The following is a 12,824-nucleotide window of genomic DNA, read 5'->3' as shown; positions in this document are numbered from 1 at the left end:
ATATCACAAATGAGGGGCCAGGGCTTTCCAGGCAGACGGAACATACAGTATGCACAAAGGACGGGGAGGCATGACGAGGCAGGGAGACCGCAGGAACTGAGCAATCAGCGTTTGGCAGCGGCGGCCCTACCAACACTTCACAGTTTGTAAAGCGGATCTAAAGTGACACAAAAAACTCTCAGGGAAACCTTTTATAAGAGCCAAGGCCTATTTATTTGTTAACGGTGTTATCATGACCTCCAGGGCACTTTGTTGGACAGGTGGAGGCTCTTCTGCCTTTTGAAAGTCATCGCATCTAGCCTTTGTGGTCAGAAAGAAAAATATAGCCAACACTTCACAGTCTCAGATGTCAGTGTGGTGAATACATCTATGCTCGTCCTAGTTCATGTGCAGGGGATTTGGCTGGGGGAGAATAGCATTTGAGGTGGAACAGAAGGAAGGGGTTTATGGCAGGGAGATAATGTTGGCATTGAGATCTATGGGATTTGCGGAGCTCTGTTCAGAAGGGAGACTCATACCAGAAACATCCTTACGGAGCCGATGTTTTGAGTTCTTTCCTCCTTACATATCTCAGTGCCTTCTCATGTCAAAAGCCTATTTTGACAGTAATGGAAAAGCATAGTCAGTTCAAAGCATTGGAAATCAGACCTAACGAAGACACATTTTTCTTTGCTACTTTTCTCCTCAGGATGATGACAACTTAATACAGTTTATAAAGTTACACATTATAGGAAAGCTTAAAGAAGCATCACAAAAATCTTGAATTCTTTCATTTAGAGGCAATCACAGTAGACATTTTTCAATATATAAGCATAAATGTAATATATAAATTGTATATAATGTGTAGTGTATCATGTTATATGTAATATATAGTAACACGTGGTATATGTTATATAACATTGTTTAATATGTTAATATAATAATACAATATTACTAATATATAAATACAAATATGTATTATAACATATAACATGTAATATATATTACATAAAAATGTGTACATATATATTTCTATAACAATTTAAAATCTTTTTGTTGCTGCATGTTACATCCTAAGTATATCTGCGTCATTTAAAAACTCTTCATGCACATAGCTTTTGTGCATGTGGATATTGGAGAGTGCATTAAGCATCCCTTTCTTGTTGGCCATTCCTGAAGCATCCAATTTCCCGCCATTCCAGACCGTGCTCTGCGTGGCGGACACTGCAGCAGGCACTCTGTGTGTGGTCGCCGGCCCCGTGGGTCCTTCTCAGACCCCACGGCCTCCCCAGATGGACAAAGCCCTGGGTGCCAGGAGTTTGCTTGGACTCCCGGAGCCTCGCTCAAGCAGAACCACCAGGGGGCGCTGCCCCTACCCTTGCTTGGAAGGTCTAGGATGAGTGGGGTCTCCTCCAGCCCTTTCTAGGGAGACGCTGCTCAGCTGCGATATGGGGTTCTTCCTTCCACCCTGGAGCTCCTGGTACTTTTGGGAACTGGGCTTAGAAACAGCTGAGAACTCTTTTTGCTGACTGGAGCACTAACAAGAATAATCTAGCACTTTGGCCTTTGTCACAAAAGGTAGATGACATGAAAACCCCTGGTCATATCCAAGTCATCTTTGCGGGGCCAATAAAAGATACTGACAAGAAGCTAGAAATAAGCATTAAAGGTATTTAGCACAAATAAAGTGAGCTCCCATTCCTTCTTTCCTTTTTCTTTTTTGAAGATTTCATTTATTTATTTGACAGAGCTAGAGAGCACAAACAGGGGGAGCAGCAGGCAGAGGGAGAAGCAGGCTCCCCGCCGAGCAGGGAGCCCGATGCGGGGCGGGGCTCGATCCCAGAACCCTGGGATCATGACCTGAGTCGAAGGCAGACTTAACCGACTGAGCCACCCAGGCGCCCCTCCTTTTCTTTTTCAATTAGGATTTGATCGGGATTCCTGGACTTTGGAGTCAGTGACAACAGGATTGTGTAGGAAGCTCTGGCAAGAGCTGGTTTTTCTTGATTTCCATAGTGGAAATGATTTAAATAAAAGAAGCTTAAGGATGTGCACCTGTAACTCTCTGGGGAGGTTTCCCTGGTGGGGTATGTTCCTGGTATTCGCGGAGATTATGTCCAGGGGCACGTGCTTCCTGGGGTCAGCGCAGCACCTGCAGCAAACTGGAGGGCCAGCTCCCCGTGGCAAAGCCCGTGCTCCTCCTCTCCTGACCCTTTGTTCTCTGCGCAAGAGTACGCGGTTCCACTCCAAGTACAAAACTTTCATGTTGTTTAAAAAGAGTCGGTTTGACTGCTGGCGGTTAGACTGACAGATTGGTATGTACCTGCGTGGAGAGCACTCTGACCCAGCAAAACATGTCAGCGCTAAGAAGACAGAGAACCCTGGCATTTGCCATCTGACCCAGCGGGAGCCTGGGGCAGATGGAGCTCAACTTGGAAGGTCTGCAGCTGAAGTTGTTTTTTTTTTTTTTTCCTAGTTGTTGTTGTAGCCCTGGGAGCAGATACTGGCTTTGAAACCCTTCCCTTGGCTGGTTTGACAGCCTCTGCTTTTCTGGGCCGGGGCAGGGGAGCCAGGGTGTCAGGCTGACCGAGCCCTGCTCTCAGGGGCATTAAGGGCTCCCCACGCGATCAAAGGCACAGCCTGGGGAGGCAGCACCCTCTGCAGGCGCTCCCACTTTGCCGAGTCGAGCCTGCTCTTGGCTGGTGTGTTCATGGGCTGCCTGAAATGACCAGCTTTTTGTAAGGTACAGTGCATTTGACTTTGGAAGTGGAGCACCCACTATGGGGGTTGGAAAGATTTGTGTTGGCCTTTTGCTTATTGTAAAGACAGCATTGGTCTGTGTCAAGGAGAACAGTGGCAAAGCATTAGCTTTCAGGAAAGTGCCGGGGAGCAGTGCACTGCTGAAGTCCACCGGATGAATTAGTCTCCTTATTTTTATTGTTTGCAATGGTATCTAGAGGGGTTGTGAATAATTAGTTCCGCACAGGGTGGACACAAAAGCAGCAGTGAGTATAATTATGAATGATATGCTAAAGAGATCTACAACCCTTTTTGGATCCTGCCTTGGTTGTTTCTGGAGAAGAGTTTTTCAGTAGTCTCTTCTTTCCTGAAATTCTTCCCTGGCTTTCTTCTGAAGGTGCTTCTCCCCCAGCTGGAGGGGCCACCCCCACTGCTTTGGAATTCCAGGGGAGAGAGCTTAGGGACGGATGAAGCGCTCCCACGTCGTGAACAGATGTCTTCGTGGCGTCTTGGTGGTCAGGCAGCTGTGGGGAGGACAGCCGCAGATGGAGAGCGGGAGGATTAGACAGAAGTCAGCCCCTCGCCCGGCTTTTCTTCCTTAAACAGCACCTGTGGAGTTTATGAGTTCCTCCAGGGAAAATCGGAGAAATCTACATTAGAATGCCGTTTCCTGCCCGGAGGACTGTCAAAGAGTTTATAGGAGACCATTCTGCCGTCTGAATGCGTTTATGGCCATATCATATATTCAGGGCGGACTGTTCCTACACCCCCATTCTTCACGGGGGAGGGCCCCAGCACACCTATGGAAATTACAGAATGAGGCTGAAAACACCGGCTCGAGAGGGCTGCGCTTAGTTGTTGTTTTGTTTTGTTTTGTTTTGTTTTTGTGAAACTTTGGACTCATCGGAAATGTCCCCATGGTTGGGTGGTGGCTGAAGGATTCTTAAGTTTTGCTGTGGGAGGTCGTGGCAGCTCAGATTGGAGCTGGCGTTTGGGGGTGTTCTGGTGCAACTTTGGGGTGGGGCTGTGTCGCTGTGGCTGGCTGGGGCATGTCTCATCCCTTCCCGTGAGGCCCCGAAAGGGCCGCAGGATTCAAGGGGAAGGCCGTCACCTGCAAGGACGGGGAGCCCCAGGCCAGAGCGTCCGAGGTCTGCAGGTGTGTTGTGGGTGTGATTCGGAGTTGGAGGCAGGTGGCGAAAGGGAAGGAGAGAGGGGCCTGGCAGGCAGCTGTGGAAGGGTTTTCTCTCTTGAGGCCTTGAACTCCAGAGCACGGCCTCGTTCTTCTCTGCCACGGTCACTTCTCTAGTCGAGGATGAGAGACGGAGGACACAGACAAGTGGGTACCAGACCAAAGAGCCTCTGCTCATGGGAGGGGCCCCGCAGGTGTTCGTGAGGGAACAGGCGGCCGGTCAGAGCATGGCTGGAGGATCCTGAGCACTTGGCTCACCAAGCTCCTGTTTTCTGCATTGAAGTCGGCGCGCCTCCCTCATCCTGCATCTTCCACGGGGGGCCAGTCTGAGTTGCAGTATATTGCAGTATTGTCCTATAGACCTTCCTGAGGAAGGCTCTGTGATCTCTGAAGTGCAGCCTATGCAGGTCTGTGGAGAGTCCTTTTCCTGGTTCTCCAGGACTGATTCTAAACATGTTGGCAGGGCATAGTCTGAACTGGCCCCTCGCCACCCTCCTCCCCTGATCCACCACATCCATCCAGATCTGCGCCAGCATCTGGAAGGACCTGCCTTCCCCAGTCAGCGACTGGGTCCCACTGGGTCAAGCCTGGGTGCATTGTCCGCCTTCCACCCAGAATGCCATTTCTTCTTTGCAGCAAACCGATGCTCATCCTTCCTGATCCAGCTTTTCGAGGAGGCCCTCTGAGATTGACCTGAGATAGAAACTTCTACGCTCTTCTGTCTCCTTCGAGCCCCCTCCTTGCCTGTATCCTCGCCAAGGCAACCACCACCCTGTACTTTGTGCCGTAGTGTTTACCTGCTTTTCCTATACAACTGTGAGTGTCTTTAGGTCACAGACCCTGTCTGGTTCACCTTCACCCTTAGCTCCAAGTGGGAAGGAAGTATTTCTGCTATATATCCAAATTAGACTATTTAAACCTTTAATTTTGAGGCTAAACCATGATCCTGGAAGGGGAAAGTTCACTTTTTCACCGGGGAGGCATAGGACGGGCCAGAAGTTGTCGATCTGTGGCTTAGGGCAGACCCAGCTGTCTCAAGTTGGGGCTGAGCCCCAGGAGGCCTTCAGCTGTGTCTTCTCTTGGAGCTTGGCGTGGTGGCCTGGGTGGAGGTCGGAGGCTCTCCAACAGCCTGGGATGATTAGCAGAGTCAACAGCCATTTCTCTGCCAGATTTGCTCTCTGTTAAGAAACGGCTCTGGACTCGGTTGCTGTCTCCAGCAGTTCAAACCCCCTAGGAGGTGGGAGACGCGCACTCTGTGTTCTTAGGGGGAAAAACCCCCGGAGCCTAGTGGGGGCGGCAGGAAAGTGGTGGGGGTGGGGGACAGAAGAGGGAGTCACGCATTTGGCTTAAGTGGAAGCTGCAGGAAGAAGAGGCACAAACAGGGCGGGTGAAGCAGCAGTGTGTTCATGAGGAAAGAACAAAAGTGCACGTCTTGTACTTTGATGTTCAGCAGAGAGAGTTTCCTTCTGACCCCGCTTGGAATAGGATACAATGAGGTCAGTTCAGGTGATGTACCCCGCGGTAGGGGGACAGGAGCGAATAGGCTTTCTGGAACTGTAGCAGCTACGGCATCCCCGGGGGCCCAAAGTAAAACCTCAGGCTTGTTTACTTGGAAGAGCTGGGGTTTTAATCCAGCACCTGACTGCTTCCAGACAGGACTGCGCTCCATTTTCATAGCGTCCTCGCTGTAACCTTCCACGGGTCCTTCCCCGCTCCCTCCTTCTAGGAAGTATTTTCTGGGGCCCTGCGGCGTCCCGGGGAAATGAAGGAGGTGACTAGAATTGTTCCTGCTGTCCAGGAGCTTCAGGCTTTGAGACTTAGAAATCATTTCTCTGCTTGGGTTGGCACATTTCAGTCGGTGCCAGAAGTTGAATGATTTCTGCTGGAGTAGAAATTAAGTCAGAGTCTCTGGTTAGCATCTAGAAATTGGAATTATGAGCAGTTAATTCCAAATTTAGAGAAGAAACTAGAGTTTATTAATATCTGTGTGCCAACTGCCCTCCATATGTTAGTTGATTTGGCTCTCCCTACAACTCCAAAAGGTAATTCTTAGGCTCCTGTTACAAATGAGGGAGGGGTGGTTCAGAGAGGTCAGGTAACTTGTCCAAGGCCACACAGCTTGAAAATAGCCTACCTATGAATTAAGCCCCCGGTAGTCTTCCTCCAAAGTACATGCTAAATAGGTGGTAAAAACCACCTAGCAGGCAGATTATGAATGTTTTGCAAGGCCCAACTTTGAAATTCGTTTGAAGTTGGTAAAGTTCAACTTGACCGAGAGGCTTATTATAACTGGAAGGGAGCTGCGAGGCCTTCTCTGAGAGTCCCGCTGGTTTTGATCTAACTGGACACCATGACGAAAGACTGAAGAGCTTGTTCTCGGCACATCGTGGGCCTCCGTCTCTGTGCAGAGGGACTGAGCCAATAATGTGTGTCCTGGGCGTTTGGGAGAAGAGCTGGCTTGGACGAGTGTGCAGCAGGAGAGGTGTTTGCTTTCTATAAGGAGCAGAACGATGCGTGTGCAGCACCCAGGGGTACGCAGAGCTGGGTGTCGCCTTAGGAAGGGTGTTACAGCATCTTCCGCAAACTCTGTTAACTGTTGACAGATTTGAGCCCTGGGTTTAGGCAGAGGTGCCCCATTACTTAACTGATAAAAGCAAAGCGAAAAGTGCTCAGAAAGGAACTGGAGAATAATTGTGGGCTCAGAGGTCAGCTGGACACATAAGTCTTCAGATTCCCCAGCAAGTGTCAGTGAGCCTTTTAAGATAAACGGATTCTTCTGCCTCTTGGGCAAAACTTTTGATCTTCTATTCAGAAAGAAAGAAAGAAGACAAAGTCACTTTTCAAGGAGAGGCTGAGCTGGAATATTTTTCTTTGAATGGGCTGGAGTCTGAGTTTCCTGCTTTAATCTCCAGGGAATGGCCAGTCGGGCTGACAGAGAGGCGGACACTGTCCAGGCCCCTGCTTTGCCTGCTTCCTCTCGGAGTGGTGGTCGGCCTGCCCCCCTCCTCCCTCCTACAGACCTGTCTTCAGGCAACATTCTTAGAATGCTCTCGGTTTCCGTTGTCTGGCTAGAAATGTGTCTTTTCAAATGGGGCTTTTCTTTTACAGAGGCTTTATTTTCTTATCCCTGGCAGCCCCCTTTTTGGCAAAGCACCTTTCAGGAAAAGCCTAAGGCAATTTTTTTTTTTTTCCTAAGCAAAAGTTTTAGGTGGCTGGACAAATGAACATTATGAGAAAAACCCAGCAATTTAAAAAACGCCCTTGAAAGCAAAGACTCTCCTGCTTTGGGCTGTTACTGGACATTCTAAAATTATCCAAAATGTAGAACCTCGGACAAATCACTTAATCTCCCCCTGCCTCAGTTTCCTAAAGTGAAATGAGAACTGTGCTCCGTGCATTTTAGAGCCTTGATGAAGAGGATCTAAAATGACAAATATAAGCGGAGTAGAGGGGCTGCACAAAGTGGCCCGAATAAATGATAGCTGTATTTTGACTTTAATATGTTCTTGGGCTTTGCATTGCTAAAGGAAATAATAAAGATAGGATAACAACATATGCTTTCGATCCCAGACTCCGTGTCTTCCTCTGCAAAATGAAGATAATCCTTTTGTCACAGAGGTGCTAACACATAGTAGCTGCTAGACAAACACTGGTTTTCTTGCTCTTCCATTCAAACTTGGGTCTCTCTCCATGTATGTTTGTTTGTTGATTTACAAATTGTACATGTGGATCGCAGTATATAGTATGTATTATTTACATTCTAAAACAGATACCAAAAACTAATTAAAATTATTAGATAAAATAGATATAAACAGAAGTGTTGCTATTTTCTTTTTCTGTGCTCCTTGTGGATCTAATGCTGAGATCTGTAGGAACTATAACGGGGACCTTCCAAGCTCGGTCACGTGGTTCTGTGAGTTCAGGTAGAACCTTCTCTGAGTTAACTGCAGGAGGTTATGGGCTCCCAGAGATTCCGATGTGTGTGCGTGCTTCGTCCCGTGAGGCCAACTTCCTGGCTTTGTCCTTTAGAAGTTTAGGGGAATGCCATAGCTTTCTGTGAAACTGGGAAATGTCTTGTCCCTACTGGAAAAAGCACTGGAAGGGAATGGTGGTACAGGTTTGTAACCCTTAAACAGGGTGTCTGAGATGTCCTATTCTTCGAATTGAAACTTCTCCCCGCTGCTTTGCATGGGAGACGTTCTTTGCAGATGGGCTTCCAGTTCCAGAAGGGGCAGTAGCTGTGTGTCATTAGACCCGACTCCCAAACTTTCTGAGCTTCAGTTTCTTCGTCTGTAAAACAGCAATAAAAGTAGGGATAGAAATAATGGCCAGATAGGATTGTTGCTAGGATTAAATGAGAGAATCTTGAGGAAGTGCTTGGCAGGCTGGCCTGCCTTCGCTCTTGGTCTGTCGCCCGCCACCATCTTCAGGTGCCTTTCTACTGAGGTTCTGCATGTCTTTTTATGCCTGCATTTTATTTATTTTTTAAACATAACTTTCAGTTTTTAATAAGCGTGACTATGAACACAGTCTAAAAAGACATAATTAGAACCTTTAAAATGAAACATACCTATTTCTACTGCAGGTCCTGCTACCTAGAAAGGCAACTGCCTTTTAATTTTTTAGTTTTTTAATTCTTTTCTGGAATTTTCTACTTAACTTACAAATAACGTGTGCTGCAGTTGTTAATTTCTAGATCATCTTTTCACTTGTCTGTGGCATATGAGAATTTAGCTTTCTCACGTTTCCTTCCCCCTGTCTCCAAAACACACTCTCCAGTGCACATACCCGGACACACACATGCACACTCCACTTTCCTTTCCCCATCCTTGCGAAATAGTTCTATCACAAACTTTGCTTGAATCCATATTCAGCATAGACTTACAGCTATAATTAACTTAAATTTTCAGTTCCTGTATATCTTATTTTTCCTGCAGCTACTAATTGTCTCTATTTTTTTGTTTACTTGAATTTTTATGGGCGTATTAATAATTCATCTCAATATTCTGATAGAACTTACAAAACTCCTTTTAACATAGTTCAACACGTCGGATAGTCCGATCTGTTACATTGTTTTCTTCTTGGAGACATCCTTTCCTGAGCTGTTGTCCTTATCACCTTTGGAACCCCTTTCTCTCCTTATGCTGGATCCCCTGTCCTGGGGTCTCATGTTTTCAGATTTGTCAATATTCTCTGCAGAAAGAATAGTTGGGAGATATGGTTTTGTTGTTTTGTTTTTTAGATCTTGAATTTCTGAAAATGGTTTTATTCTACTCGTACTTTGGATTGTTATTTTAGTTGGGTATAGAATTCTAGGTAGCACATCACTTTCCCTCAGAATTTTTGAGGGCATTATTTCATTGTTTCCCAGGATCACTGTTGAGAAATCCAGAGTCATTCTGATTATTTTCAACTTGAGAATGTGCCATTTTTTTCTTTCTGGATCTTTGGGATCCTCTCTTTATCCTTGGTGTTCTAAAATTTCCTTTTTCATTTATTTTGCTGGGCCCTTGGGTTATTTAAATCCAGAAACTTAAGTCATTTGGTCCTGGAAATTTTTGGGGGTTATTTCTTTGGGAATATTATTCCCTCCTTTTTCCTTGTTCTCTTTTCCTGGAACTGCTATTGGGCCATGGATTGATCTAATTTTCTTACCTTTCCTCTCTTTTGTGTCTTTATCTTCAACTCTGTCTTCTAGTCCTTCCAGTAAAGTTTAAGTTTCTATTATCATTTGAACAGTTTATAAGAGTTCATTTTTGTTTTCTGCATGTTTACATTTTCTTTTTTAAAGACTGTATTTTTTTTTAAAGCAGTTTTAGGTTCGCAGCAAAATTGGGAGGAAGGTACTGAGAGTTCCCATACATGCTGTGCCCTGACACGTTCCTTGTTGACCTTTATAGCATTCTGTTCTTGTTTTGTGGATACAGTATTCCTCCGAGGATGTGAATTATGGTGGGTGTTACCCTTGCAGTTTTTGTTCACTCTCTTTTATCTGTTTTTTTTTTTTTTTATCTCCACCTTTTATGTTAAAAGCCTTTGTGATGCTGATGATCTTTGGATGTCTGCTTGTTGTTAAGGAAGGTTTTGTGAAAGGTGCCATACATACGATGTGGCTGGTAGGGGGCTCCCCCATGGGATGCGATTAGATGTGGATCTGTGGCACTGTGGGTACCCCCAGTTTTCAGTGTCTGCCCATCCTTAAGCCTGGGTGTCAGCATTCTCAGGGAACCAAACAGGGAAAAGGAATGAGAGGGGAAGACACTTCATCAATCATTACATAGACTAACCCGGTCCTCTGTTTTCAGTCCTGCACCCTGCTTGTCAGCTATACCCCTGAGTCCAGGTTCTCTGTGATTTTTATCTTAAGTAAGCCTCCAGGCTTCGGTGGAGACAGGGAAGAGGCTGCTGGGGGTGGGGGAAGAGTGGGGAGGGACTGGACCCCCAGGTCTTCAGCCCCACTTTTCACTGTGTTGCCTGCAGTTCTTAATTAAGCCTTTTCTGGCTTCAGTTGTGGTTTGAATTGGTTTGCTTCCAGAGGATGCCTTAGTTCTTACTCTTTCAAAATCTATCACCACTTCTCTGTTTTGCATCTTCCAGATTGCTTGGGCCCATCTTGTCTGATGTTGCCTGCTCACTCTGTGCATGTGTGTATATATCCATGAATTCCTCCCTCTCCTCCTAGTGCCCTTTGGGAGGGAATAGAGCTAATGCGCGTATTCCATCTGTCCCCTCTCGCTGGAGTCTCCTCTCTCTCCTTTGTCTCCGTTTGTGACCATCCTTGATCTTCCTTGAAGTGCATGCCCCACACTTACTCTAATTGAACTTCAACCCAACCTAGAGCTTGCTGCTCTTTGTAACGGAATGCTCTAAAGGACAGAGCTTGATTTACTGGTGCCACGGGAGGAGAATGGCTTGCACTGGATGTCCCAGCCATCGAGAGAGCCTGATGAGATAGCCGGCCTTGGTGACTCCAAACTCCCCTGGGATCAGTCTGCTTTGTTTGGTCAAGTTTGTAGGTGCTTCTGGGGTCAGACAAGCCAGCGGAGGTGTAGTACTGACATAGACCTATATTTGAGGTTGATTTGCTGAAATAGGCCCACATCTGATGATCTCCTGTGGGGCCCACCAGTCATCCCCTGCATTTCTAGGTATAGAGTTTTCAAGCAACCTTTTGTGCTTCAGTCTTTTTTTTTTTTTTTTAAGATTTTATTTATTTATTTGACAGAGAGAGACACAGCGAGAGAGGGAACGCAAGCAGGGGGAGTGGGAGAGGGAGAAGCAGGCTTCCCATTGAGCAGGGAGCCCGATGTGGGGCTCGATCCCAAGACCCTGGGATCATGACCTGAGCCGAAGGCAGACGCTTAACGCCTGAGCCACCCAGGCACCCCTGTGCTTCAGTCTTAAAAACAAGCAGATATACAAGGGTCCCATTGAAACTGCATCCACCATGCCCTCAGTTTTAATCCCAAACACCTCTGTCTGATTGACCTGCCTAAAATACCACCTTTATCTCCGTAAATCCCTAGCTTCGAAGCTTCAGGGACTGTTACCTACTAAAACAGTGTCTGATTTTCACCCTCAGTTTTTTTTTTTTTATTTTATTATGTTATGTTAATCACCATACGTTACATCATTAGTTTTTGATGTAGTGTTCCATGATTCGTTGTTTGCGTATAACACCCCGTGCTCCATTCAATACCTACCCTCTTTAATACCCATCACCAGGCCAACCCATCCTCCCACCCCCCTCCCCTCTAGAACCCTCAGTTTGTTTCTCAGAGTCCATAGTCTCTCATGGTCCATCTCCCCCTCCAATTTCCCCCACTTCATTCTTCCCCTCCTGCTATCTTCTTCTTCTTTTTTTTTTTTTTTAACATATATAATTTGTTTCAGAGGTATGGGTCTGGGCTTCAACAGTCTTGCACAATTCACAGCGCTCACCATAGCACATACTCTCCCCAATGTCTATCACCCAGCCGCCCCATCCCTCCCACCACCCACCACTCCAGCAACCCTCAGTTTGTTTCCTGAGATTAAGAATTCCTCATATCAGTGAGGTCATATGATACATGTCTTTCTCTGATTGACTTATTTCGCTCAGCATAACACCCTCCAGTTCCATCCACGTCGTTGCAAATGGCAAGATCTCATTCCTTTTGATGGCTGCATAATATTCCATTGTATATATATATACCACTTCTTCTTTATCCATTCATCTGTTGATGGACATCTTGGCTCTTTCCACAGTTTGGCTATTGTGGACATTGCTGCTATAAACATCGGGGTGCACGTACCCCTTCAGATCCCTACTTTTGTATCTTTGGGGTAAATACCCAGTAGTGCAGTTGCTGGATCATATGGTAGCTCTATTTTCAACTTTTTGAGGAACCTCCATACTGTTCTCCGGAGTGGCTGCACCAGCTTGCATTCCCACCAACAGTGTAGTTCACCCTCAGTTTTGATTTTACTCTAGCACAGTGCCATCTTATAAGCCATTTACTACTCCTAAAGACAAACTTCTCCTTTTTCTAGGGCATGTCTGTATGTTTGTCCTTATGGGGCTTTCATTCCTTTGTACTCTCCTGTCCCTTTCTTAAATATTCTTCCAAAACCTATCCTACCAAAATACCCTCCTTTTCCTTTCTGGCCCACTTTGAGTACCGGCCCCTTGGCCCAAGTTCTCCCTGGCTATCCCCAGCGCCCCCTACATTGTAGCACTTTGTGTCGCTTGTCATTTATGATCTGAAATTCTCAGGTGAATATTCAGATTTCGCCAGAAATTAATGATCATGCCCTGCCAGGTGCTATGCTGGGCACTTTCCACATACTCTGTCTCTTTTACTCTCCGTATCAGCCCTTCGGAGTGCCCATTTTACAGATGAGAACACGGAGGTCCAGTGAGTCAGACACTTTGCTC

The sequence above is a fragment of the Mirounga angustirostris genome, unplaced genomic scaffold (assembly GCF_029215605.1).
Source record: "Mirounga angustirostris isolate CCGP_5_RB_7025 unplaced genomic scaffold, mMirAng1.0.hap1 SCAF_10, whole genome shotgun sequence".
Lineage (NCBI taxonomy): Eukaryota > Metazoa > Chordata > Mammalia > Carnivora > Phocidae > Mirounga > Mirounga angustirostris.
The sequence above is the reverse complement of the archived record's forward strand: the minus strand, read 5'-3'. Positions refer to the sequence as shown.